This window comes from Eubalaena glacialis, chromosome 2, assembly GCF_028564815.1.
Source record: "Eubalaena glacialis isolate mEubGla1 chromosome 2, mEubGla1.1.hap2.+ XY, whole genome shotgun sequence".
NCBI classification, from domain to species: domain Eukaryota; kingdom Metazoa; phylum Chordata; class Mammalia; order Artiodactyla; family Balaenidae; genus Eubalaena; species Eubalaena glacialis.
In genome coordinates, this window is record NC_083717.1 from 191,464,684 (window position 1) to 191,491,351 (window position 26,668).

The following is a 26,668-nucleotide window of genomic DNA, read 5'->3' on the forward strand; positions in this document are numbered from 1 at the left end:
GGGCTTTCCCTAGTTGCGGCGAGCGGGGGCCACTCCTCATCACGGTGCGCAGGCCTCTCACCGTCGCGGCCTCTCCTGCTGCGGAGCACAGGCTCCAGACGCGCAGGCTCAGCAGTTGTGGCTCACGGGCCCAGCCGCTCTGCGGCATGTGGGATCCTCCCAGACCGGGGCACGAACCCGCGTCCCCTGCATTGGCAGGCGGACTCCCAACCACTGCGCCACCAGGGATGCCCCATGCTTCAATATTTTTATCATCTGCTATGCTTTGTACTCCTCAGGGTGGGTACTCAATGCTGTTCAAGGTTCTGCCATGATCCCTGTGGTCAAAAAATTTACGTTTGCATCTACGTGTGTGGACCAGCGTTGAGTAATAATTAAATTTCTTGTCGAGGCGACTAATGGCATTCACTATCTGGGACTTCCCTTGTCGTCCAGTGGTTAAGACTCCACGCTTCCACTGCAGGGCGCGAGAGTTCAATCCCTGGTTGGGGAACTAAGATCCCACATGTTGCACAGCCAGAAAAAAAAAAATCTATGAAATATAATGACAGAAGGCCAACCATAGCCTGATAATGAAGCTGATGTTGACATGAAGCATGACGTTGATTAATTGATATATTAAACATTGAGGTCAAATAGAGAAAGAGATCTAGTCTCTGTGGGAAATAATTCTATAGACAGATCTTAGGAATTTTCAAGAGACTTCTTAGGTTTTTGTGATTTACATGAATTTATTTTGCTATTATTTGTGAATGATTGAATTAAACAAAAGATGAAGAATAAGGGTAAATTCTGGACCAATGATGATGACTGGCGCATATGAGTCATATACAGTGAATATTACGTGTCGGGAGCTCTGAGGTCCAACATAAAAAGAATCTAGTATGTTCACCCTGTCTGACATGTTCCATTAGACATTTGTCACATATATGCAAGGATCTTTTTCTTGGACTTGTGGCCATAGATTTAAAAAATATTGTTATAAAAGAATCAATAGCAGAGTAAGGTTGATGTTTGATTGATTAAGAGAAAAATAAATAAATATTACTATAAATTAATAAATACCTAAATTACTATGTATATGAATGGTAGAAAGTATGGATTAATGGCGTGAATGTCTCAATCTTTTTATTACATTCTCTGCTTGGTACTCTTCAGAACAGATACTGGAGCTGATTTCAGCTTCCACCATGATCAAGGTTACTGTACTGCCTCTGTCAGGAAAGAGACAAAGGTAGGTAATGGTCAAAGATCTTGTCTTGGTTTGGGTCTTCGTTTAAGGGTGTCATGGTATTATTAAAAATTCTTAAATCAAAAAGTTAACTATTGTCAATGATAAATATGTATGAAACATGTTGATTAATCAATAATGTGTAACACTGAGATTGGATAACAGAAGAGGTATGATCCATGTGGGAAATGATTGTATAGACAGACTGTAGAATCTTGCTCTTGGGTTTTTTTTTTTGTGAATTATATACTTATTTTATTATTATCAAAGAATTAATAATTATTAATAGTTTAATCAATACAAATATAAACACCAGTGAAGAAAATGACACCCTAATATGGAATAACATGACGTTGATGACTACTGGTGACATATGAGTTGTGGATGATGAAAATAAGTGTCTGAAATGCTGAGATCCAATACACAACATAATGTGTTCTATCCTTCTTTTGGAAATGATCATATAGACAACTGTCAGAAATATACAAATGTCATGTTCTTATATTAGATTCATAGATTTAGATTCATCATTATTAATGGATCATAGAACCATTAGAGAAAGATAAAGGGGAAAATGAAGCATTATTCAATCATGAACATATGTAGTGAGGCAAGATATATTATTAATAAATATTGAAAACAGTGAAGCCCTTTAAGAAATAAATGGATCAAGGGTGTTACTTCTTTGGCTAAGGATCATGTAGACATAGATAATTAGCAGTCAGTTTTATTATTCTGGATCAGTTGCAAGGTTGAGGTTGTTCTCTTTGTTAATAGAAAAATGTGTATATATAATGAAAAATTAATAAATACCTAAAAAATTGGAGTAAGTGATGTGGAAAGGAAGGACCAATGTAGATAAGGTCCTAAGTTTTTTTTTAATAAACTGTTCTGCTCTATACTCCTCAGAGTGAACACTCTTGAGGGATTTAACCATCTTCCATGATCACAAGCTCTTTGGTTGCATCTATACATTAGAAGCATAGAGACCACTGTAAGTCATAGTCAGAGTTCTCGTGTTGGTTTGGGTGGTTTGCTTAAGAATAGTTACTGTATGATTAGTGTGAATTAATGAATTAATAAACAATTTAGAAATGAACAAAGAGAAATTGAGCCAATCCTGGACCAATGATGATGACTGATGGTTTGAATCAAGGATGATAAATAATATGTGTCTGAAACTCTGAGGTCCAGCAAAAAGAAATCTAATGCATTAACTCTGTTTGTAAAGATCCTATAGATAAAAGTCAGGAATATACAAGGATCTTGTTTATTCTTTGTGTTCATTCATGCATTTTCACTTTACTGTTATAATTGGAGAAATGAAATAATCAAAAACCAAATATGTAAATAAATAAAGCTGAATGGGTGAATCCTTATCCAATTATAAAAATATGTGGTCATGCAAGAAATACTGTTAATAAATTTGAAAACAGTGAAGTCCAAAGAGAAACAAATGGTGCATGACTGTTAAATCTTTGGCTAAGAATAATACAGACAATAGTAAGATTACTTACTGTAATCAGTAAGATTACTTACTGTAAGTCACTGCTCATTTTCTGTGTCACGGACAAGTTTTAAGTTCATTTTTTTAAGAGAAAATGAAATAAACATACTCCAAATTAACGATTGTCTAAGTCACTAAAAATGAAATGCAGAAGCAAGGATCAATGGAGATTAGTTCTCAATATTTTATTATCTGCTCTGACATGTACTTCTCAGAATGGATGCCCTTGAGCTGATTTAAGCATCTTCCATGGACAGGAGCCCTATGGTTGCATCTGTGTTAGGAGGATGGAGAACAATGTGAGTAGTAGTCAATGTTCTTGTCTTGGATTGAGCCGTATTTTTTTTTTAATTATTACTTTAAAAGATATTATTAAAAAAATTAAATATTAATAAAAAAGTCCAAGCATGCTAATGTCAAATACCATTGATACAAAACAATATGATTAATCCATATATGAAACACTGAGTTCAGTTAATGAAAGAGTTGGGTGTCAGGGGAAATGATTGCATAGATAAATGTTAGGGATATTCAAGACTCTTACACATAATTTTTTGTGTGATTTATGTTTTTTTTTTTTTTGGCTTTGTTGGGTCTTCGTTGCTGCGCATGGGCTTTCTCTGGTTGCGGCGAGTGGGAGCTACTCTTCATTGCAGTGCGTGGGCTTCTCATTGTGGTGGCTTCTCTTGTTGTGGAGCACAGGCTCTAGATATGCGGCTTCAGTAGTTGTGGCACGTGGGCCCTAGAGCTCACAGGCTTCAGTAGTTGTGGCACATGGGCTCAATAGTTGTGGCATGAGGTCTCTAGGGTGTGCGGGCTCAGTAGTTGTGGCACATGGGCTTTGTTGCTCTGTGGCATGTGGGATCTCCCCGGACCAGGGATTGAACCCATGTCCCCTGCATTGGCAGGGGGTCTCTCAACCACTGGGCCACCAGGGAAGTCCCTAATTTATGTTTATTTAAATAATAGTGAATTAATTAATAAACAAGTGTAGATGACAGTAGAGAAAAGTGCCTCTCCTGGACCATTGGTCATGACTGGAGGCATAGGAGTCATATATGGTGAATACCATGTGTCTGTAACCCTGATTCCACACAGCGCAAAATCTAGCCTATCTTCTGTTATAAATGACCCCATGGGTCGATGTTAGGAATATACAAACATTATATTCCTATTTTGGGTTGATAGATTTAGACATATTATTAATAATAAATCAGCAATCTAGCCATTAAAAAATGTAAAAAAACACATAAAAAGAAGAAGGCGAAGCATTGTTCACTAGGAACATAGGTGGTCAGGCAAGAAATATTATTAATAAAATAGAAAACATTCATGCCCTTTAAGCAATAAACGAATAAGTGTTTTGCCCTTTTGCTGAAAGGATCATACAGACACTGATAAGTAAGAGTCAACATTGTTGTTCTGGGTCAGTCTCAAGTTTAAGGTTTTCTTTTCTTAAGAGAAAAAATACTATGTTATGAAAAATTAATGAATGCCTAAATGAGTAAGTGAAATGTGGATAACAAGGATCAATGGAGATAAGGTCTGAAATTTTTTATCATATTTTCTGCTCTATACCTCTTAGAATGGGAGCACTCAAGCTGGTTGAAGGATTCTTCTATAGTCCTGAGATCTCTGGTTGCATTCACGTGTTAGGACTGTGGAGACCATGTGAGTAATAGACAAATTTTGGCCTTAGTTTCAATATTTTATTTAAGGCTATTGACTGTATTATTGCAAGTTTTGAAATATAATCAATGAAATCCAAATAGCCCAGTGTGAAATATGGGATTAATATGAAGTACTATATTGATTCATTCATAAAATGAAAAATGAGAGTAATTTATGAAAGATATTGACACAAGAATGATTCTAAATATATATTAGAGGTTTCTAAGCTCTTTGGTGGTTCCAATGAATAACCATTTTTAAAATTATAATTACTGAATTATGGATTGAGCAATAAGTAATATAGAAATGAATGAGTAAAAAGAGGTATGGTATTGGATCAATGATGACTACTGGTGGCGTATGAGTCGTGTACAATGAATACGTTCTGGAACTCTGAGGTCCGATGCAAAAGAAATGTCTTTTTTCTCTTCATGCATTTTCATTCTTTATTATAATTGAAGCAATGAAAGAATCAATAAACAAACATGTGGACAAATGGAGAGAAAGTCTCAATCTTTTTATCGCCTTCTGTTTGGTACTTTTCAGAATAGAAGCTCAAAGTGATTTCAGCCTCTATTGTGATCAAGGTTATCATTTTCAGGTTGGTATAAGACAGAGACCCAGGTGAGTAATGACCAACGTTCCTCTCTTGGTTTGGGTAATTTACTTAAGTGTTTTCATTGTATTCTAAAAAGTAATAAATGCAATCAACAGGTTAATAATGGCCCATTGATAAATATGACCTGAAACCTTATACTGATTAATTGATATAGTAGGGACTTCCCTGGTGGTGCAGTGGTTAGAATCTGCCTGCCAATGCAGGGGACACGGGTTCCAGCCCTGGTCCGGGAAGATCCTACATGCTGCAGAGCAACTAAGCCCGTGCGCCACAACTACTGAGCTGCGCTCAAGAGTCCATGAGCCACAAGTACTGAGCCCGTGTGCCTAGAGCCTGTGCTCTGCAATGAGAGAAGCCACCACAATGAGAAGCCCGCACACCGCAACGAAGAGTAGCCCCTACTTGTCACAACTAGAGAAAGCCTGAGCGCAGCAACAAAGACCCAACGCAGCCAAAAATAAATAAATAAATAAATAAATGAATTTATTTTTAAAAATTGATATTGTATAACATTGATATTCATTAATGAAAGAGTTGTAATCTATTTTGGTAATGATTAGAGAGAAGTTAGGGATATTTGAGTGTCTTGTTCTTTGGCTTTTGTTAATCATGTATTTATTTTATTACTATCAATGAAGTAATGATTTAATTGATACAAATATATAAATGAATGAACTAAAATTGGGCTTAAATGAACCAATGATGAGGATTGGTAGAGGTTGAGGCACAGATGATGAATAATAAGTATCTGGAACCCTGAGGTCCAAGACAATACATACTCTATTTTCATGTTTATTTGATCCTATGGACAGATGTTAGGAACGTATAATTTTCAAGTTCTTCGATTAAGTTTTTAAATTATTACTAGATCAATGAGAGCACCATTAAAGATACATAAATAATAGATTACAAAGAAAAGATAAATTATGTTCTCATTATGAACATCTATGATGAGACAAGAAATATTAATAAAAATTTCCAGCACTGATGACCACTATGAAATAGATGGATCAAGGGTGTCATCACTTTTGCCAGGTATCAGATAGACCTGAACAATTAGGAGTCAATTTTATTGTTCTGAGTCAATCTTAAGTATGAGGTTGTTCTTTCTGTTAAGAGAAAACAATTTCTACATTATGAAAAAGTTATAAATTCCTAAATGACTGGGTAAAAGAAATGTAGAATGCAAGAGTCAATGGAGATAAATTTTCTTTTCTTTTTTTCTCATTGACTGTGCTTCATATTGTTCAAAATGGACACATTCGTGCTGATGAAGCATTATTCCATGGTGATGCACCTTAAGATTGCATCTCTGTATTAGAAGCACAGAGACAAATGTGAGTAATAGTCAAATTTCTCGTCTTAGTTTCAGTGATTTTTTTTCCCCTGTGCATTCAGTGTATTACTTGAAACTTCCATATAGAGTGACAGAAGGCCAGTGTAGCTCAGTGATAAATATAGACCTTCATTAAACACTAATTGATTAATGCATAGATGTATAATAGCATAAAATTTAAAAAGAGATACGTTGCTGTGAGAATGATCCATTTACAGTTAACGATATCATGACTCTTCCTGGGTTTTGTGACTAATTTAAAATTATTACGAGTGACTTACTGAATTAGTCAATAAACAAATAGAAATGAACAAAGAAAAGAGTAAAAAGTATTAAAAAGTATTAAATTAATCAAAAACTTACTCATAGTTCAAAGATAAATATAAGAAATATTCTTTTGAATAATTGATAATGGGCAGGATTGAGGTCGAAAATTGGAAGAGATGGACCCTTAATGGGAAATGATTCTGTAAACTGAGGTTAGGGGTATTGAAGGGTGTTATTCTTGGAATATTTAGTGAACCATATATTATTTTATTATTCTTCCATATAGAAATAATGGAAGAAAAGAGACTCAGTGATGGACCAGTGATGATGATTGTGATGGGAAGAGTCCTGAATGATGAAAACATGTCTGAAACTCTGAGGTCCAACCCAGACCATAAGTAGTCTCTTCCTTCTGGTGAAACTGCTTCTATAGAGAGATGACAGGAATATAAATAGATCACATTTTTGTATGGGTTTCATAGACAGATTTGTTATTATTAATAGATCTATAATGAACCATTAAGCAAATATAGATGAACATAAGGAAAAACAGGGTGAAGCAAGACAAAAGATACTGTTAATGAATATTGAAAACACTGATGCCCATTAAATAAATGGGTGAGGGTCACCTGTTTGGCCAAGGTTAGATAGAAAGACACGCATAAGTAAGGGTCTGTTTAATTGTTCTGCTTCAGACAAAAGACTGAGATTTTCTTTTAACAAGGTAAAAAATTTAGAGAGAAAAAGTAATAGAAACATAAATACTGAGTAACAGAAATGCAGAAAACGAAGATAGTGGTGATTAGGTCTGAATATTTTTATCATCTTCTGTGTTGTGTACACCTCAGAATGAAGTCACTAGACGTGATTTAGAATCGTCCATGGTTATGAGCTATGGGTTTGCCTCTGCAAAATAGGAGATGGAGATTACTGTGAGTCATAGTAGAAGTTCTTTCCTCTATGGTTTTATTAAAGTAATTCAATGTATTTAATAAGAAATGAGGAATATAAGTAAAGAAGGAGACTGCATCTCAGTGTTGAGTATGGATATAAAAACCACTATATGGATTAATACATATATAGAAAACAATGTATTAAAGAGAGATATATATTTAAGTAATAATTATTCTATATAGATGAAGGCTTTTCTTATTTTTTCTTGAATTGTACTGCTAAAAATAATTAGTGAATTTTTTATTTAATCAAAAAAGATATGTGTACATAGAAAAAGGACCAATATTGGATCGATGATGATTTCTGGTCATCAATATGAGTGATATACAGTGAATACTTGTCTGGAATTCTGAGGTCTGATATTACATTAATCTATTCCATTCTCAATTCGAGAAGGCATCCTATAGGCAGGAATAAATGAGGAGCTTACTTTGGTCTTGTGTTCATATTTTTCATTCTATTATTAAAATAGGAAAATGGGAGAATCTATAAATACATATGTAATTAAAAATAAAGGTGAATGATCTGTATATCTTCTTGGGAGAAATGTCTATTTAGATCTTCTGCCCATTTTTTGATTGGGTTGTTATTTATTTATTTATTATTTTTAAAATTAATATGTATTGGAGTATGGTTGCTTTACAATGTTGTGTTAGCTTCTGCTGCACAACAAAATGAATCAGAGCTGCATGAGCTGTTTGTATATTTTGGAGATTAATCCCTTGTTAGTTGCTTGGTTTGCAAATATTTTCCCCCATTCTGTGGGTTTTCTTTTCGTTTTGTTAATGGTTTCCTTTGCTGTGCAAAAGCCTTTAAGTTTAATTAGGTCCCATTTGTTTATTACTGTTTTCATGTTCATTAGTTTAGGAGATGGATCAAAAAAGATCTTGCTGCGATTTGTGTCACAGAGAGTTCTCCCTATGTTTTCCTCTAAAAGTTTTACACTATCCGGCCTTACATTTAGGTCTTTAATCCATTTTGAGTTTATTTTTGTGTATGGTGCTAGGGTGTGTTCTAATTTCATTCTTCAACATGTAGTTTTCCCAGCACCACTTATTGAAGAGACTGTCTTTTCTCCATTGTATATGTATACTTGCCACTTTTGTCATAGATTAGGTGACCATAAATGCGTGGGTTTATCTCTGGACTTTCTATCCTGTACCATTGATCTATATTTCTGTTTTTGTGCCAGTACCATACTGTTTGATGACTATAGCTTTCTAGAAGAGTCTGAAGTCAGGGAGCCTGATTTCTCCAGATCTGTTTTTCTTTCTCAAGATTGCTTTGGCTATTCATGGTCTTTTGTATTTCCATACAAATTGTAAAGTTTTTTGTTCTAATTCTGTAAAAAAAAAATTGGTAATTTGATAAGGATTGCTTTGAATCTGTAGATATCTTTGGATACGTAGCCATTTTCAGAATATTGATTCTTTCATCCAAGAATATGGTATATCTCATCATCTGTTTGTGTCATCTTTTATTTCTTTCATCAGCATCTTATAGTTTTCTAATTACAGGTCTTTGGCTTCCTTACGAAGGTTTATTCCTAGCTATTTTATTCTTTTTGATGTAACGGTAAATATGATTGTTTCCATAATCCCTATTTATGAACTTCCATTGTTAGAGTATAGTAATGCAAGAGATTTCTGTGTATTAATTGTGAATCCTGCAACTTTTCCAAATTCATTGAAGAGCTCTATTAGTTTTCCGGTATCATATATATGATTTTATATGTATAGTATAATATCACCGGCAAATAGTGAGAGTTTTACATTTTCTTTTCCAATTTGGATCACTTTTAATTCTTTTCTTCTCTGATACCAGTGGTTAGGGCTTCCAAAACTATGCTGAATTATACCCAAATAAAACTTTTAAAATATTAGGTGAACGAAAAAAAGAACAATTTCCAATTATGGGAAATATGGATGGAGACAATAGATAGCTAGTTGGAAGCAGCCGCATAGCACAGGGAGATCAGCTCGGTGCTTTGTGACCACCTAGATGGGTGGGATAGGGAGGGTGGGAGGGAGGGAGATGCAAAAGGGAAGAGATATGGGGATATATGTATATGTATAACTGATTCACTTTGTTATAAAGCAGAAAGTAACACACCATTGTAAAGCAATTATACTCCGATAAAGATGTTTATAAAAAAAAAAGATGTACCAGTAATATGTCAAACAAAGACTGAATTTCAATTATAAAGCCACGGGACATGACTGTTACCACTTAGGGTAAGGAGGAGGGGTCAGGAGAAGTGGTTGACAACCTTCATATTCTGGCGCAGCGGCAAGATCAAAGATTCCTTTTCAACAGATTTCACATATCCTCAACATTAGGGATTGCCTAAATAATGATGTGAATGTGGAAGCAGGGATGAGTGGAGAGTGCCTCCACCATTTTTATCTTCTGCTTTGTTTTATACTCCTCAGAGTGGATGCACTGGACCAGAAATGAGGATTCTTCCTTGAGTGCCAGCCTAGGATGGCATCTTGGTCATAGGAGCCCGGACACCCATGTGAGCATCATCTAGTTCCTAGTCTGCGGATGGGTGGTTTCTCTAAAAGTAATGACTATGCTAAAAAAATGGGTGAAAGAAAATTAAAGGAGGACATCTTTATCCCATTGATAAACAAGGAACTGTTGTGAAGCAAAAACCTGATAATAAATATGAGAGAGCTATAATGACATGAGAATGGTTATAGAGACAGGTGAACGATATCGAGGTCTCGCTGGGTTTCGCAAACCATAGAGTGTCAAAATTGGCATTAGTGAAGTAACGCATGAATCAGTGAAACATATAGAATGAAGAGAAAGTCGTCTTTTCTGGATCGATGATGATAAATACCAGCGCATGAGTCATCGATGATGAATAATACGTGTCTGGAACTCTGAGGTCCAATACACAGGAAATGTGGTCTATCTCTTTATGCGTTTTCACTGGTTACGCTAATTGAGCCAATGAAAGCATCAGTAAACAAATCTGCTGATCCATGGAGAGAAAGTCTCAATCTCGGTCATTACCTTCTCTGTTCGGTACTTTTCAGAATAGAAGCTCAAGGCGATTTCAGCCTCCATTTTGATCAAGCTTCTCCTTTTCAGGTTGCTATGGAACAGAGACCCAGGTGAGTCATGGCCAAGGTTCCTGTCTTGGTTTGGGGAATTCGTTTAAGTGTTTTCATTGTATTCTCAAAAGTCATCGATATATATCAAAGGGTTGATGAAGGCCCGTTGAAAAATAAGCCATGAGAGCTTATTTTATTATATTATGCTGATGAAGTGATCATCTAGATCCTGGAACTGCATTAAGGAAAGAGATCTCATGTATGATGATAGTGATTGGACAGAAGTTAGGAATATTCGCAGGTCTTGTTCTTGGGTTTGGGGTATTTGTGTCTTTCTTTCATTAGTATCAATGGTGTAATGATTTATTTGATAGAGGTATGTCAATGAATGAAGTAAAATTGGACCCAAGGGGACCAAAGATAAAGTTAGGTAGAGGATAAAGCATGGGCAAGGAACTATAAGTATCTGGAATTTGAGGGCCAAGAAGGATACATACTCTGTTTTCTACATTGATTTCTTCCTATGGACAGATGTTCAGAATATATAACATCATGCTCTTAGTTTGGGTTACTAAATTTAGATTTCATATTATTAATCGATAAGTGATAGAACCATTCAAAATATGTAAATAGTAGATTGAGAAGAAAAAGTCAGTTAATTCCCACAGTGGACACATGTGGTCTGGCAAGAAGCAATCATAAATATTTCCACGGGTAATGACCGTTAATAACAAATGGATCTAGGAGGTCAGCTGTTTGGCCAAGCTTCATGTAGATGTGAATATTTAAGAGTCAATTTTATTGTTCCAGGGTGCTCTCAAGTTTGACGGTATTTTTGTTTGTAGAAAAAGAAAAATCTCTGCATTATGAAAGAGTGACCAATTCCTCATGATTGAGAACATTAAATCTGGAAAGAATGCATCAAAGTCCATAAAGTTTCCTTTCTCTCTCTTTTGTTTCACCGACTGTGCTTTCTATTGATTAAAGTGGACACATTCGAGCTGATCAAGGTATCAGTATTTCATGGTGATGCACCTTATGATTGCAGGAAGCCCTGTGAGTAATAATCAAATTTCATGTCATGGTTTCTGTTATTATTTTGTCCCTCTGTGTGTGCATTCAGTGTAGTATTGGAGAGATCCCTATAAGAAAACCAAGACCAATGAAGCTCGCTGATAAATGTTACGTTTTATGAAACATAAATTGATTACTGCCCTGATGAAAAAAACAAAACAAAAGAAACCACAACAACACAAAACCATCATCGTGATTTACAGGAGAAACACACTGCTGTGAGAATGAAGTAATGAGAGAAGAGGGATATCCTGACTGCCCTTAGGTTTTGTGATTAATAGCGTTTTCAATATTTATGAGAGATTTATTGCCTCAATCAGTACACGATGTAGAAATACGCGAAGAGAAGGAGGGACGTATTGGATCGAGGATGACTACTGGTGGCGTATGTGTCGTGTATCATGAATACGTGTCTGGAACTCTGAGGTCCGATGCAAATGGAATCTAGTCCGTTGTGCTATCGGAAGTGACCCTAGGGGCTGAAGTCAGGAATGAATGAGGGGCTTCTTTGTAGTCTTTGTGTTCATGCCTTTTCATTCTGTTCATACAATTGAAAAACTGAGGCTCTCTTCATAAATATATGAATAAAAATAAAGATGAATGGCGGAAAACAATTTCCAATCACAGAAATACAGGTGGAGATGAGCTATACCATTAATATGTCAATGAAAGTCTGAATTTCAATTAAAGTTCCATGGCACAGGACTGTTACCACTCATGGTATTGAGGAGGGGGCCAGGAGAATCGGTAGACAACCCTGATATTCTGGCACAGCGGCAAGATTGAACTGGTTCCTTTTCAACAGATTTCACATATCCGCTATGTTAGGGATGGTCTAAATAACGATGTGAATGTGGAAGCAGGGATGAGTGGAGAGTGTCTCCACCATTTTTATCATCTGCTTTGCTTTATACTCTTCAGAGTGGACATGGTGGATCAGAAACGAGGATTCTTCCTTGAGCACCAGCCTAGGATAGTATCTTGGTCGTAAAAGTTAGGAGACCCGTGTGAGCATCATCTAGTTCCTAGTCTGGAGGTGGGTGTTTTCACTAAAGTAATGACTATGCTAACAAAATGGATGAAAGCAAATTAAAGGAGGGCATCTTTATCCCACTGATAAACAAGGAACTATTGTGAAGCAAAAACCCGATAATAAATATGAGAGAAATATGATGATGTGAGAATGGTTCTAGGGACAGGTGAGCGATATTGAGGCCTCGGTGGGTTTTGCGAACCCTAGAGTGTCAAAATTGGCATCAGTGAATTAAAGCATGAATCAGTGAAACATATAGAATAAGAGAAAGTCATCTTTTCTGGATTGATAATTATAAATGCCAGTGTATGAGTCATCGATGACAAATAATATGTGTCTGGAACTCTGAGGTCCAATATAAAAGATATGTGGTCTTTCTCTTCATACGTTTTCATTGGTTATCCTAACTGAGTCAATGAAAGCATCAATCAACAAATCTGCAGAATCATGGAGAGAAAGTCTCCATCTCGATCATCACCTTCTCTGTTTGGTACTTTTCAGAATAGAAGCTCAAGGTGATTTCAGCCTCCATTTTTATCAAGGTTCTCCTTTTCAGGTTTTATGGGACAGAGACCCAGGTGAGTCATGGCCAGGGCTCCTGTCTTGGTTTGGGGAATTTGTTTAAGTGTTTTCATTGTATTCTCAGAAGTCTTCGATATATATTAAAGGGTTGATGATGGCCCATTTAAAAACAAGCCATGAGAGCTTATGCTGAAGAAGTGATCATCTAGATCCTGGAAATTCATTAAGGAAAGAAATCTCATGTATGGTCATAATGATTGGAGAGAAGTTAGGGATATTCGCGGGTCTTGTTCTTGGGTTTGGGGTATTCATGTCTTTCATTAGTATCAATAATGATTTAATTGATAGAGATATATCAGTGAATGAACTAAAATTGGACCCAAGGGGACCAGCAATAAAGATGGGTAGAGGAAGAGGCATGGGCAAGCAGCCATATGTATCTGGAAGCCTGAGAGCCAAGAAGGATACATACTGTGTTTTCTGCATTGATTTCTTCCTATGGAGAGATGTTCGGAATATATATAATCACGCTCTTATTTTGTGTTACTCAGTTTATATTTCATATTATTAATTGTTCAGTGATAGAACCCTTCAAAATATGTAAATAGTAGATTAAGAAGAAAAGGTCAGTTATTGCCTACTGTGGACACATGTGGTCCAGCAAGAAGTAATCCTAAATATTTCCACCAGTGATGACCGTTAATAACAAATGGACCTACGATGTCAACTGTTTGGCCAAGCTTCATGTAGATGTGAATAATTAAGAGTCAATTTTATTGTTCCAGGGTGCTCTCAAGTTTGACGGTATTTTTGTTTGTAGAAAAAGAAAAATCTCTGCATTATGAAAGAGTGACCAATTCCTCATGATTGAGAACATTAAATCTGGAAAGAATGCATCAAAGTCCATAAAGTTTCCTTTCTCTCTCTTTTGTTTCATTGACTGTGCTTTCTATTGATTAAAGTGGACACATTTCGAGCTGATCAAGCTATCAGTATTCCATGGTGAGGCACCTTATAATTGCAGGAACCCATGTGAGTAATAATCAAATTTCATGTCATGGTTTCTGTTATTATTTTGTCCCTCTGTGTATGCATTCAGTATATTACTAGAGAGATCCCTATAGGAAAACAGAAGGCCAGTCAGCTCAGTGATAAATGTTACATTTTATGAAATATTAATTGCTTACTGCCCCAATGAAAAAAACAAGGCAAAACAAAACAAATCAAACCACAACAACACAAAATCAGCATTGTGATTTACAGGTGAGACACACTGCTGTGAGAATAAATTATGGAAAGAAGAGGGATATCATGACTGCCCTTAGGTTTCATGATTAATAGGGTTTTCAATATCTATGAGAGATTTATTGCCTCAATCAGTACACAATGTAGAAATACGTGAAGAGAAGGAGGGACACTATTGGATCGATGATGACTACTGGTGGCGTATGAGTCGTGTATGATGATACGTGTCTGGAACTCTGAGGTCAGATGCAAATGGAATCTAGTCCATTGTCCTATCGGTAGTGACCCTAGAGGCTGAAGTCAGGAATGAATGAGGGTCTTCCTTGCAGTCTTTGTGTTTATGCCTTTTCATTCTGTTTGTACAATTGAAAAACTGAGACTCTCTTCATAAATATATGAATAAAACTAAAGATGAACGATGGAAAACAATTTCCAATCACAGAAATATGGGTGGAGACGAGATATACGATTAATATATCAAGGAAAGCCTGAATTTCAATTAGAAAGCCATGGCACATGACTGTTACCACTTACGGTAATGAGGTGGGGGCCAGGAGAAGTGGTAGACAACATTCATATTCTGGCACAGAGGCAATATTGAAGTGGTTCCTTTTCAACAGCTTTCGTATATCCACTACATTAGGGATTTCCTATATAACGATGTGAATGTGGAAGCAGAGATGAGTGGAGAGTGTCTCCACCATTTTTATCTTCTGCTTTGCTTTATACATCTCAGAGTGGACCCACTGGACCAGAAATGAAGATTCTTCCTTGAGTGCCAGCCTAGGATGGCATCTTGGTCGTAGGAGCCAGGAGACCCTTGTGAGCATCATCTAGTTCCTAGTCTGGGGATGGGTGTTTTCACTAAAAGTAATGAGTATGTTAACAAAATGGGTGAAAGAAAATTAAAGAAGGGCATCTTTATCCCATTGATAAACAAGGAACTGTTGTGAAGCAAAACCCTGATAATAAATATGAGAGAGATATAATGGTGTGAGAATAGTTCAAGACAGGTGAGCGATAACAAGGCCTCATTGGGTTTTGCGAACCCCAGAGTGTCAAAATTCACATTAGTGAATTAATGCATGAATCAGTGAACCGTACAGAATGAAGAGAAAGTCATCTTTTCTGGATCGATGTTGATAAATGCTAGCGTATGAGTCATTGATGACGAATAATATGTGTCTGGAACTCTGAGGTCCAATACAAAAGAAATGTGATCTTTCTCTTCATGCATTTTCATTGGTTATGCTAATTGAGCCAATGAACGCATCAAGCAACAAATCTGCTGATCCATGGAGAGAAAGTCTCCATCTCGTCATCACCTTCTCTGTTTGGTACTTTTTAGAATAGAAACTCAAGGTAATTTCAACCTCCATTTTGATCAAGGTTCTCCATTTCAGGTTGCTATGGGGCAGAGACCCAGGTGAGTTTTGTCCAGGGTTCCTGTCTTGGTTTGGGGAATTGATTTAAGTGCTTTCATTGTATTCTCAAAACTTATTGACATATTTCAAAGGGTTGATGATGACCCATTGTAAAACAAGCCATGAGAGCTTATGCTGATGAAATGGTCATCTAGATCCTGGAAATTCCTTAAGAAAAGAGATCTCATGTATGGTGGTAGTGATTGGAGAGAAGTTAGGGATATTCGCAGGTCTTGTTCTTGGGTTTTGGGTATTCATGTCTTTCTTTCATTAGTATCAATAATGTAATGATTTAATTGATAGAGGTATATAAATAAATGAAGTATAATTGGACCCAAGGAGACCAACAATGAAGATGGGTAGAGGATGAGGCATTGGCAAGGAACCATAAGCATTTGGAGGCCGGACAGCAAAGAAGGATACATACTCTGTTTTCTACATTGATTTCTTCCTATGGACAGATGTTTGGAATATATAATGTCATGCTCTTATTTTGGTTACTCAATATAGTTTTCATACTATTAATCGATCAGTGATAGAACCCTTCAAAATAAGTAAATAGTAGATTAAGAAGAAAAGGTCAATTATTGCCTACTGTGGACACATGTGCTTTGGCAAGAAGTAATCCTAAGGACTGCTGCCAGTGATGCCCGTTAATAACAAGTGGACCTAGGAGTTCCAGTGCACATGGAATCTAGTCCATTGTCCTATTGGAAGTGACCCTAGAGGCAGAGGTTAGGAATGATGAGGGGCTTCTTTGCGGTCTTTGTATGCATGCCTTTTCATTCTGTTCAACAGTTGAAAAACTGAGGCTCTCTTCATAAATATATGAATAAGTATAAAAATTAACGGCGGCAATTACCAATCACGGAAATATGGGTGGAGGCGAGATATACCATTAATATATTAAAGAAAGCCTGAATTTCAATCAGAAAGCCATGGCACATGATTGATACCACTAGGGTAAGGAGGAGCAGGCCAGGATAATGGGTAGACAAACTTCATAATATGGCACACCGGCAAGATTGAACTGGTTTCTTTTCAACAGATTTCACATATCTGCTGTATTAGGGATTGCCTAAATAACAATGGGAATGTGGAAGCCGGGATGAGTGGTGAGTGTCTCCACCATTTTTATCTTCTGCTTTGCTTTATACTCCTCAGAGTGGATGCACTGGACCAGAAAAGAGGCTTCGTCCTCGAGTGCCAGCCTAGGATGACATCTTGGTCGTAGGAGCCCGTGTGAGCATCATCTAGTTCCTAGTCTGGGGGTGGGTGTTTTCACTAAAAGTAATGACTATGCTAACAAAATGGGTGAAAGAAAATTGAAAGAGGGCATCTTTATCCCACTGATAAACAAGGAACTGCTGTGAAGCAGAGACCCGATAATAAATATGAGAGAGATATGATGATGTGAGAATGGTTCTAGAGACAGGTGAGCGATATAGAGGCCTTTCTGGGTTTTGCAAACCCTAGAGTGTCAAAATTGGCATTAGTGAAGTAACGCATGAATCAATGAAACATATTGAATGAAGAGAAAGTCATCTTTTCTGGATCAGTGATGATAAATGCCAGCATATGAGTCATTGGTGATGAATAATATGTGTCTGGAACTTTGAGGTCCAATACAAAAGAAATATGGTCTTTCTCCTCATTAGTTTTCATTGGTTATGTGAATTGAGCCAATGAAAGCATCAATCAACAGATAGGCTGATCCATGGAGAGAAAGTCTCCATCTCGTCATCACCTTCTCTGTTTGGTACTTTTCAGAATAGAAGCTCAAGGAGATTTCAGCCTCCATTGTGATCAAGGTTCTCCTTTTCAGGTTGCTATGGGACAGACACCCAGGTGAGCTATGGCCAGGTTTCCTGTCTTGGTTTGGGGAATTGGTTTAAGTGTTTTTATTGTATTCGTAAAAGTCATAGATATATATAAAAGGGTTGATGAAGGCCTGTTGATAAACAAGCCATGAGAGCTTATGCTGAAGAAGTGATCATCTAGATCCTGGAAATTCATTAAGGAAAGCGATCTCATGTATGGTGATAGTGATTGGAGAGAAGTTAGGGATATTCACAGGTCTTGTTCTTGGGTTTTGGGTATTCTTGTCTTTTGTTCATCAGTATCACTGATGTAATGATTTAATTGATATATATCAATGAATGAAATAAAATTGGACCCAAGGGGACCAACGATCAAGTTGGGTATAGGATGAGGCCTGGGTAGGGAACCATAAGTATCTGGAAGCCTGATGGCCAAGAAGGATTCATACTCTGTTTTCTACATTGGTTTCTCGCTATGGACAGATGTCCGGCATATATAAAGTCATGCCCTTTGTTTGGGTTACACAATTCTGATTTCATACTATTAATCGATCAGTGATAGAATGGTTCAAAATATGTAAATAGTATATTAAGAAGAAAAGGTCAATCATTGCCTACATTGGACACGTGTTCCAGCAATAAGTAATCCTAAAGATTACCAGCACTGATGCCTGCTAACAAATGGACCTAGGAGGTCAACTTTTTGGCCAAGCATCATGTACATGTGAATAATTAAGAGTCAATTTTATTGTTGTGGGTCGCTGTGAAGCTTGAGGGTATTTTGGTGTGTAGAAAAAGAAAAATCTCTGCATTATGAAAGAGTGATCAATTCTCCATGACTGAGAACATTAAATCTGCAAAGAAAGCATCAATGTCCATAAAATTTCTTTTCTCTCTGTCTCTTTTCTATCATCGACTGTTCTTTCTACTGATTAAAGTGGACACATTCGAGCTGAGCAAGCTGTCAGTATTTCACGGTGATGGCGCCTTATCATTGCCAGAACCCATGTGAGTAATAATCAAATTTCATGTCATGGTTTCCGTTATATTTTTGTCCCTCTATGTTGCATTCAGTGTATTATTGGAGAGATCCCTATAGGAAAACAGAAGGCCAATGCAGCTTGGTGATAAATGTTACATTTTACGAAACATTAATTGATTACTGCCCCATGAAAAAAACAAAGCAAAGCAAAGCAAAACAGAACAAACCAAACCACAACAACCCAAAACCAGCATCGTGATTTATAGGAGAGAATACTACTGTGAGAATGAACTATGGAGAGAAGAGGGATATCCTGACTGCCCTTAGGTTTTGTGATTAATGGGGTTTCAATATTTATGAGAGATTTATTGCCTCAATCAGTACACGATGTAGAAATACGCGAAGAGAAGGAGGGACAATATTGGATTGATGATGACTATTGGTGGCGTATGAGTCGTGTATGATGAATACGTGTCTGGAACTCTGAGGTCCGATGCAAATGGAATCTAGTCCATTGTGCTATTGGAAGTGACCCTAGGGGCTGAGGTCAGGAATGAATGAGGGGCTTCTTTGCAGTCTTTGTGTTCATGCCTTTTCATTCTGTTCGTACAATTGAAAAACTGAGGCTCTCTTCATAAATATATGAATAAAAATAAAGATGAATGGTGGAAAACAATTTCCAATCATGGAAATATGGGTGGAGATGAGCTCTACCATTAATATGTCAAGGGAAGCCTGAGTTTCAATTGGAAAGCCATGGCACATAACTGTTACCACTTAGGATAAGGAGGAGGGGGCTAGGAGAATCAGTAGACAGCCCTCATATTCTGGCACAGCAGCAAGATCGAAGTGGTTTCTTTTCAACAGATTTTCAACACATCTGCTACATTAGGTATTGCCTAAATAACGATGTGAATTTGGAAGCAGTGATGAGTGGAGAGTGTCTCCACAATTTTTATCTTCTGCTTTGCTTTATACTCCTCAGGCTGGACGCACTGGACCTCAGGAGGATTATTCTTTGAGCGACAGCATAGGATGGCATCTTGGTCATAGGAGCCGGGAGACCCATGTAGGCATCATCTATCCTAATCCGGGGGTGGGTGTTTTCACTAATAGTAATGGCTATGCTAACAAAATGGGTTAAAGAAAATTAAAGGAGGGACTCTTTATCCCATTGATAAACAAGGAACTGTTGTGAAGCAAAAACCCGATAATAAATATGAGAGAGATATAATGATGTAAGAATGGTTCTAGAGACAGGTGAGTGATATTGAGGCCTCAGTGTGTTTTGCAAACCCTAGAGTGTCAAAATTGGCCTTAGTGAATTGCATGAATCAGTGAAACATATAGAATAAGAGAAAGTCATCTTTTCTGGATTGATGATGAGAAATGCCAACGTATGAGTCATCAATGACGAATAATACGTGTCTGGAACTCTGAGGTCCAGTACAAAAGAAATGTGGTCTTTCTTCTCATGTGTTTTCTTTGGTTATGCTAATTGAGCCTGTGAAAGCATCAGTCAACAAATCTGCGGATCTATGGAGAGAAAGTCTCAATCTTGGTGATCACCTTCTCTGTTTGGTACTTTTCAGAATAGAAGCTCAAGGTGATTTCAGCCTCCAGTGTGATCAAGGTCCTCCTTTTCAGGTTGCTATGGGACAGAGACCCAGGTGAGTTATGGCCAGGTTTCCTGTCTTGGTTTGGGGAATTGGTTTAAGTGTTTTCATTGTATTCTCAAAAGTCATTGATATATATCAAAGGGTTGATGATGCCTCTTGAAAAATAAGCCATGAGAGCTTATGCTGAAAAAGTGATCATCTAGATCCTGGAAATTCATTAAGGAAAGTGATCTCATGTATGGTGATAGTGATTGGAGAGAACGTAAGGATATTTCCAGGTCTTGTTCTTGGGTTTTGGATATTTGTATCTTTCTTTCATTAGTATCAATGATATAATGATTTAATTGATAGAGATATATCAATGAACGAACTAAAATTGAACCGAAGGGGACCAACAAACAAGGTGGGTAGAGGATGAGGCATGGGCAAGGAACCATATGTATCTGGAAGCCTGAGGGCCAAGAAGGATACGTACTCTGTTTTCCACATTGATTTCTTCCTATGGACAGATGTTCAGAATATATAAAGTCATGCTCTTAGTTTGGTTTACTAAATTTATATTTAATACTATTAATCGATCAATGATAGAACCATTCAAAATATGTAAATAGTAGATTAAGAAGAAATGGTCAGTTATTGCCAAATGTGGACACATGTGGGCCAGCAAGAAGTAATCCTAAAGATTTCCACCCCTTATGCCCCTTAATTACAATTGGACCTAGGAGGTCAAATGTTTGGCCAAGAGTCATGTAGATGTGAATAATTGAGTCGATTTTATTGTTCTTGGCCACTCTCAAGTTTAAGGGTATTATTTTTTGTAGAAAAAAAATCTCTTCATTATGAAAGAGTGGTCAATTCCTCATGACTGAGAACATTAAATGTGGAAAGAAAGCATCAATGTTCATAAGTTTCCTTTCTCTCTCTCTCTTTTGTTTCATCGACTGTGCTTTTATTGATTAAAATGGACACATTCGAGCTGATCAAGCTATCAGTATTCCATGGTGATGCACCTTATGATTGCAGGAACCCATGTGAGTAATAAGCAAATTTCTTGTCATGGTTTCCGTTTTTTTTTTTTTGTCTGCCTGGGTGTGCATTCAGGGTATTATTCGAGATATTCATATAGGAAAACAAAAGGCCAGTGCAGTTCGGTGATAAATGTTACATTTTATGAAACATTAATTGATTACTGCCCCAATGAAAAAAATAAAATAAAACAAAACAAACCAAGACAAAACAACACAAAATCAGCATCGTGATTTACAGGAGAGACACACTGCTGTGAGAATGAACTATGGAGAGAGGAGGGAAATCATGACTGCCCTTGGGTTTTGTGATTAATAGGCTTTTCAGTATTTATGAGAGATTTATTGCCTTAATCAGTACACAATGTAGAAATACATGAAGAGAAGGAGGGACAATATTGGATCGATGATGACTGTTGGTGGCGTCTGAGTCGTGTATGATGAATACATGTCTGGAACTCTGAGGTCCGATGCAAATGGAATCTAGTCCGTTGTGCTATTGGAAGTGACCCTAGGGGCTGAGGTCGGGAATGAATGAGGGGCTCCTTTGCAGTCTTTGTGTTCATGCCTTTTCATTTTTTCCATGCAAATGAAAAACTGAGACCCTCTTCATAAATATATGAATTAAAATAAAGAAAAATGACGGAAAACAATTTCTATTCATGGATATATGGGTGGAAATGACATATACCATTAATATGTCAAGGAAGGCCTGGATTTCAATTTTAAAGCCATGGGACATGACTGTTACCACTTAGGGTAAGGAGAAGGGGACCAGGGGAAGTGGTAGACAACCTTCATATTCTGGCACAGAGGCAAGATTGAAGTTGTTCCTTTTCAACAGATCTCACATACCTGCTATGTTAGGGATAGCCTAAGTAACAATGTGAATGTGGAAGCAAGGATGAGTGGAGAGTGTCTCCACCATTTTTATCTTCTGCTTTGTTTTCTACTCCTCAGAGTGGATGCACTGGACCAGAAACGAGGATTCGTCCTCGAGTGCCAGCCTAAGATGGCATCTTGGTCATAGGAGCCAGGAGACCTGTGTGAGCATCATCTAGTTCCTAGTCTGGGGGTGGGTGATTTCACTAAAAGTAATGACTATGCTCACCAAATGGATGAAAGGAAATTAAAGGAGGGCATCTTTATCCCATTGATAAACAGGAACTCTTGTGAAGCAAAAACCAGATAATAAATATGAGAGAGATATGATGATGTGAGAATGGTTCTAGAGACAGGTGAGCGATATCAAGGCCTCGCTGAGTTTTGCGAACCCTAGAGGGTCATAACTGGCATTAGTGAATTAACTCATGCATCAGTGAAACATACAGAATGAAGAGAAAGTCATCTTCTCTGGATTGATGATGATAAATGCCAGCGTATGAGTCACTGATTATGAATAATACGTGTCTGGAACTCTGAGGTCCAATACAAAAGAAATGTGGTCTTTCTCTTCATGCTTTTTCATAGGTTATGCTAATTGAGCCAAAGAAAGCATCAATCAACAAATCTGCCTATCTATGGAGAGAAAGTCTCAATCTCAGTTGACACCTTCTCTGTTTGGTACTTTTCAGAATAGAAGCTCAAGGAGATTTCAGCCTCCATTGTGATCAAGGGTCTCCTTTTCAGGTTGCTATGAGACAGAGACCCAGGTGAGTTATGGCCAGGGTTTCTGCCTTGGTTTGGGGAACTGGTTTAAGTGTTTTCATTGTATTCTCAAAAGTCATTGATATATATTAAAGGGTTGATGATATGGCCCATTTAAAAACAAGACATGAGAGCTTATGCTGATGAAGTGATCATCTAGATCCTGGAAATGCATTAAGGAAAGAGATCTCATGTATGGTGATAGAGATTGGAGAGAAATTAGGGATATTCGTGGGTATACTGTTCTTGGGTTTTGGTTTTTCGTGTCTTTCTTTCATTAATATCAATGATATAATGATTTAATTGATAGTGATGTATCAATGAATGAACTAAAATTGGACCCAAGGGGACCAACGATGACGTTGGGTAGAGGATGAGGCATGGCCAAGGAACTATAAGTATCTGGAATCCTGAGGTCCAAGAAGGGATACATACTTTGTTTTCTACATTGATTTCTTCCCTTGGACAGATGTTCGGAATATATAAAATCATGCTGCTACTTTGCGTTACTCTATTTATATTTCATACTATTAATCGATCAGTGATAGAACACTTCAAAATATATAAATAGTAGATTAAGAAAAGGTCCATTATTGCCTACTGTGGACACATGGGGTTTGGCAAGAAGCAATCCTAAATATTTCCATCAGTTATGACCGTTAATAACAAGTGGACCTAGGGGTCAACTGTTTGGCCAAGCATCATTTAGATGTGAATAATTAAGAGTCAATTTTATTGTTCTGGGGCAATCTCAAGTTTGAGGGTATTTTTGATTGTAGAAGAAGAAAAATCTCTGCATTATGAAAGAGTGATCAATTCGTGAATACTGAGAACTCTAAATTTGGAAAAAAAGCATCAATGTCCATAAAGTTTCCTTTTTCTTTCTCTGTTTTGTTTCATTGACTGTGCTTTCTACTGATTAAAATGGACACATTCAAGCTGATTAAGCTATCAATATTCCATGGTGATGCACCTTATGATTGCTGGAACCCATGTGGGTAATAAATTTCATGTCATGGTTTCTGTTATTTTTTTGTCCCTCTGTGTGTGCATTGAGTGTATTATTGGAGAGATACATACAGGAAAAGGAAGGGCAATGCAGCTCAGTGATAAATGTTACATTTTATGAAACATTAATTGATTACTGCCCTGATGGAAAAAACAAACAAATCAAAACAATACAAAACAAATCAACAGAAAACCAGCATCATGATTTACGGGAGAGACACACTGCTGTGAGAATGAACTGTTTTGATAAGAGGGATATCATGACTGCCCTTAAGTTTTGTGATTAATAGGTTTTTCAATATTTATGAGAGATTTATTTCTTCAATCAGTAAACAATGTAGTAATAAGCAAAGAGAAGGAATGGCCATAATAGATCGATTCCATGGTGATGCATCATATAACTGCAGGAACCCATGTGATCAATAATCTAATTTCTTGTCTTTCTTCAGTATTTTTCCTTCCTCTGAGTGTACACTCAGTTTATTTTTAGAAAGATCCATATAGGATAACATAAAGCCAATGCAGCTCAGTTTTAAATGTTGCATTTTTCAAGCATTAGTTGATTACTACGTAGCTGAAAAAAAAAATACAAAATCAGCATCGTAATTCACAGAAGAGATTCATTGCTGTGAGAATGAACTATTTACAGAATAGGGATATCATGACTCTCCTTAGGGTTTGTGTTTAATAGCACTTTCAATTATTTTGTGATGTATTGAATTATTCAATAAACAATGTCCAAATACTTGAGGTCACAGAAGTTAACACTGTATGGCTGATTACTCCTGTTGGCTTATGGGTCATGAAAGTTGAATTTGTGTCTGTAACTTTGATGTCCTATTCAAAGCTAATCTAAGGATTTTTCTTTGGGCATCTGCCTTGGGTGGCGTCTTTTTTTAGGAGCCAGGAGACCAGTGTTAGCATCATTTAATTCTTAGGCTTTCTTTTGCTCTGTTTTCTAAGAGTAATTACTATGCTAATAGTGTGTTTGGAATATAATTAAAGATGGCTATTTTTATACTATTGATAAACAAGTAATTGATATGAAGGTTTCTATTGATTAATGCATGTATGAAACCTGATAATAAATATGAGAGAGATATAATGATATGAGAATTTTCTAGAGACTTATTATCTATTTCATGTGTTTGTTGTATTTTCAATCTATAGGGTGTTAAAATTGTAATTAAGCCTTATTCCATGGTGATGTGCCTCATGACTGAATCTCTGTGTTAGAAGTAGAAAGACCAATGTCAGTAACAGTCAAATTTCTTGTCTTGGTTCAGGTGATTGTTTTTCATTAAAAAATATTTAATCATGGGAGGCAGAGTCAAGATGGCAGTGTGAGAAGACGCAGAGTTAGCGTCTCCCCACAACTAGGGTGCCTGCCGGCCGCTCCTGGGGACTCTGACACCCAAGGAGATGGGAGGAACCCCAAAGTGAACCAGTAGGATGTAGAGGGACTGAAGGGGGAGGAGAAGTGGAGTCCACACAGGATCAGCATCCCTGAGGCCAGGGAGATCAGGAAAGGCAGGCGGGAGGGACTCTCCAGGAAGAGCGGGAGAGGAGCGGAGGGCAATCGCTTGGCCCACTCGGCCGGGGAGGCTGCTGAGCTCCCAAGCCGGTACCCCGGCTCCAACGCCCCATCCAGGCCGCGTGGGTCCTGGGGGCATAAGAGGGAGGCTGGGGAGATCAGGAGAGGCAGGCAGGAGGAGCCATCCAGGAGGAGCAGGAGAGGAGCGGAGGGCCATTGCCCTGCCCACTTGGCCTGGAGAGCCTGCTGAGCTCCCAGGCCAGTCCCCTACACTCCAAAGCCCTCTCCAGGTTGCGTGGGTCCTTGGGGACATAAGAAGGAGGCTGAGCAGAAAACAGGAGAGGCAGGTGAGAGAGGCCCTCCGGGAGGAGCAGGAGAGGAGCAGAGGGCAATTGCCCCACCCACTGGGGCCCGGGGAGCCTGCTGAGCTCCCAGGCCGATCCCCTGCCCTCCAAAGCCCCCTCTAGGCTGCATAGGTCCTTGGGGGCATAGGAGAGAGGACGGGGAGATCAGCAGAGGCAGGAGGGAGGGATCCTCCCAGATGGGAGGAGCAGGAGAGGAGAGGAGGGCATTTGCCCCACCCACTCGAGCCCAAGAAGCCTGCTGGGCTCCCAGGTGAGGTCCCCTGCCTTCTGAGACTAGGGATGGGGGGGCATGCCTGGGCCCCTTCTGTTCCTTGAGCCTAAGCCCCACCACCCACAGCCCCCAGGACCTTTTCCAGCCCTGTGGGTCCTGAGCATAGGCCCCACCCACTGCCCAAACCTCACCCTTGCTTAGGTCCCACCCTCCAAAATGAAGGCCTTCCCCCCCCTTTTTTTTTCTTTTCCCTCCTCCTCTTTTACTACTGTGGTACTGATGTACCTTCTGGTTGTTGATTCATCTATATATATATATTTTTTTTAAATAAATTTATTTGTTTTTATTTTTGGCTGTGTTGGGTCTTCGTTGCTGTGCACAGGCTTTCTCTAGTTGTGGCGAGCGGGGGCTCCTCTTTGTTGCGGTGCATGGGCTTCTCATTGTGGTGGCTTCTCTTGTTGTGGAGCACGGGCTCTAGGTGCGTGGGCTTCAGTAGTTGTGGCATGTGG

General features: G+C 37.9%; 20 non-coding genes across 20 annotated transcripts; all 20 read left to right on the top strand.

Annotated features, from left to right (window-relative positions):
- The first annotated feature begins 793 nt into the window (after positions 1 to 793).
- Positions 794 to 867, top strand: LOC133086007 (small nucleolar RNA SNORD113/SNORD114 family). Its single transcript, XR_009699798.1, has one exon. It is a non-coding gene; the product is annotated as a small nucleolar RNA SNORD113/SNORD114 family (small nucleolar RNA).
- Positions 868 to 1,578: 711 nt separating this feature from the next.
- LOC133086033 (small nucleolar RNA SNORD113/SNORD114 family) lies at positions 1,579 to 1,651 on the top strand. The gene has a single exon (XR_009699820.1). It is a non-coding gene; the product is annotated as a small nucleolar RNA SNORD113/SNORD114 family (small nucleolar RNA).
- A 701-nt stretch (positions 1,652 to 2,352) lies between these two features.
- On the top strand, positions 2,353 to 2,425 carry LOC133086004 (small nucleolar RNA SNORD113/SNORD114 family). Its single transcript, XR_009699796.1, has one exon. It is a non-coding gene; the product is annotated as a small nucleolar RNA SNORD113/SNORD114 family (small nucleolar RNA).
- A 1,333-nt stretch (positions 2,426 to 3,758) lies between these two features.
- Positions 3,759 to 3,832, top strand: LOC133086035 (small nucleolar RNA SNORD113/SNORD114 family). The gene has a single exon (XR_009699822.1). It is a non-coding gene; the product is annotated as a small nucleolar RNA SNORD113/SNORD114 family (small nucleolar RNA).
- A 910-nt stretch (positions 3,833 to 4,742) lies between these two features.
- Positions 4,743 to 4,813, top strand: LOC133085980 (small nucleolar RNA SNORD113/SNORD114 family). Its single transcript, XR_009699774.1, has one exon. It is a non-coding gene; the product is annotated as a small nucleolar RNA SNORD113/SNORD114 family (small nucleolar RNA).
- Positions 4,814 to 5,720: 907 nt separating this feature from the next.
- On the top strand, positions 5,721 to 5,795 carry LOC133086012 (small nucleolar RNA SNORD113/SNORD114 family). The gene has a single exon (XR_009699803.1). It is a non-coding gene; the product is annotated as a small nucleolar RNA SNORD113/SNORD114 family (small nucleolar RNA).
- Positions 5,796 to 6,945: 1,150 nt separating this feature from the next.
- On the top strand, positions 6,946 to 7,017 carry LOC133086019 (small nucleolar RNA SNORD113/SNORD114 family). The gene has a single exon (XR_009699808.1). It is a non-coding gene; the product is annotated as a small nucleolar RNA SNORD113/SNORD114 family (small nucleolar RNA).
- An 854-nt stretch (positions 7,018 to 7,871) lies between these two features.
- LOC133086024 (small nucleolar RNA SNORD113/SNORD114 family) lies at positions 7,872 to 7,945 on the top strand. The gene has a single exon (XR_009699811.1). It is a non-coding gene; the product is annotated as a small nucleolar RNA SNORD113/SNORD114 family (small nucleolar RNA).
- Positions 7,946 to 10,412: 2,467 nt separating this feature from the next.
- On the top strand, positions 10,413 to 10,487 carry LOC133085986 (small nucleolar RNA SNORD113/SNORD114 family). Its single transcript, XR_009699780.1, has one exon. It is a non-coding gene; the product is annotated as a small nucleolar RNA SNORD113/SNORD114 family (small nucleolar RNA).
- Positions 10,488 to 12,084: 1,597 nt separating this feature from the next.
- Positions 12,085 to 12,156, top strand: LOC133085993 (small nucleolar RNA SNORD113/SNORD114 family). The gene has a single exon (XR_009699787.1). It is a non-coding gene; the product is annotated as a small nucleolar RNA SNORD113/SNORD114 family (small nucleolar RNA).
- Positions 12,157 to 13,038: 882 nt separating this feature from the next.
- Positions 13,039 to 13,113, top strand: LOC133086023 (small nucleolar RNA SNORD113/SNORD114 family). The gene has a single exon (XR_009699810.1). It is a non-coding gene; the product is annotated as a small nucleolar RNA SNORD113/SNORD114 family (small nucleolar RNA).
- Positions 13,114 to 14,700: 1,587 nt separating this feature from the next.
- Positions 14,701 to 14,771, top strand: LOC133085990 (small nucleolar RNA SNORD113/SNORD114 family). The gene has a single exon (XR_009699784.1). It is a non-coding gene; the product is annotated as a small nucleolar RNA SNORD113/SNORD114 family (small nucleolar RNA).
- An 882-nt stretch (positions 14,772 to 15,653) lies between these two features.
- LOC133085989 (small nucleolar RNA SNORD113/SNORD114 family) lies at positions 15,654 to 15,728 on the top strand. Its single transcript, XR_009699783.1, has one exon. It is a non-coding gene; the product is annotated as a small nucleolar RNA SNORD113/SNORD114 family (small nucleolar RNA).
- Positions 15,729 to 17,499: 1,771 nt separating this feature from the next.
- Positions 17,500 to 17,574, top strand: LOC133085987 (small nucleolar RNA SNORD113/SNORD114 family). Its single transcript, XR_009699781.1, has one exon. It is a non-coding gene; the product is annotated as a small nucleolar RNA SNORD113/SNORD114 family (small nucleolar RNA).
- A 1,598-nt stretch (positions 17,575 to 19,172) lies between these two features.
- On the top strand, positions 19,173 to 19,244 carry LOC133085977 (small nucleolar RNA SNORD113/SNORD114 family). Its single transcript, XR_009699771.1, has one exon. It is a non-coding gene; the product is annotated as a small nucleolar RNA SNORD113/SNORD114 family (small nucleolar RNA).
- An 878-nt stretch (positions 19,245 to 20,122) lies between these two features.
- On the top strand, positions 20,123 to 20,197 carry LOC133085999 (small nucleolar RNA SNORD113/SNORD114 family). The gene has a single exon (XR_009699791.1). It is a non-coding gene; the product is annotated as a small nucleolar RNA SNORD113/SNORD114 family (small nucleolar RNA).
- A 1,596-nt stretch (positions 20,198 to 21,793) lies between these two features.
- Positions 21,794 to 21,865, top strand: LOC133085978 (small nucleolar RNA SNORD113/SNORD114 family). Its single transcript, XR_009699772.1, has one exon. It is a non-coding gene; the product is annotated as a small nucleolar RNA SNORD113/SNORD114 family (small nucleolar RNA).
- An 883-nt stretch (positions 21,866 to 22,748) lies between these two features.
- On the top strand, positions 22,749 to 22,823 carry LOC133085988 (small nucleolar RNA SNORD113/SNORD114 family). Its single transcript, XR_009699782.1, has one exon. It is a non-coding gene; the product is annotated as a small nucleolar RNA SNORD113/SNORD114 family (small nucleolar RNA).
- A 564-nt stretch (positions 22,824 to 23,387) lies between these two features.
- On the top strand, positions 23,388 to 23,462 carry LOC133086047 (small nucleolar RNA SNORD113/SNORD114 family). The gene has a single exon (XR_009699831.1). It is a non-coding gene; the product is annotated as a small nucleolar RNA SNORD113/SNORD114 family (small nucleolar RNA).
- Positions 23,463 to 24,817: 1,355 nt separating this feature from the next.
- Positions 24,818 to 24,889, top strand: LOC133086042 (small nucleolar RNA SNORD113/SNORD114 family). Its single transcript, XR_009699827.1, has one exon. It is a non-coding gene; the product is annotated as a small nucleolar RNA SNORD113/SNORD114 family (small nucleolar RNA).
- Positions 24,890 to 26,668: the final 1,779 nt, after the last annotated feature.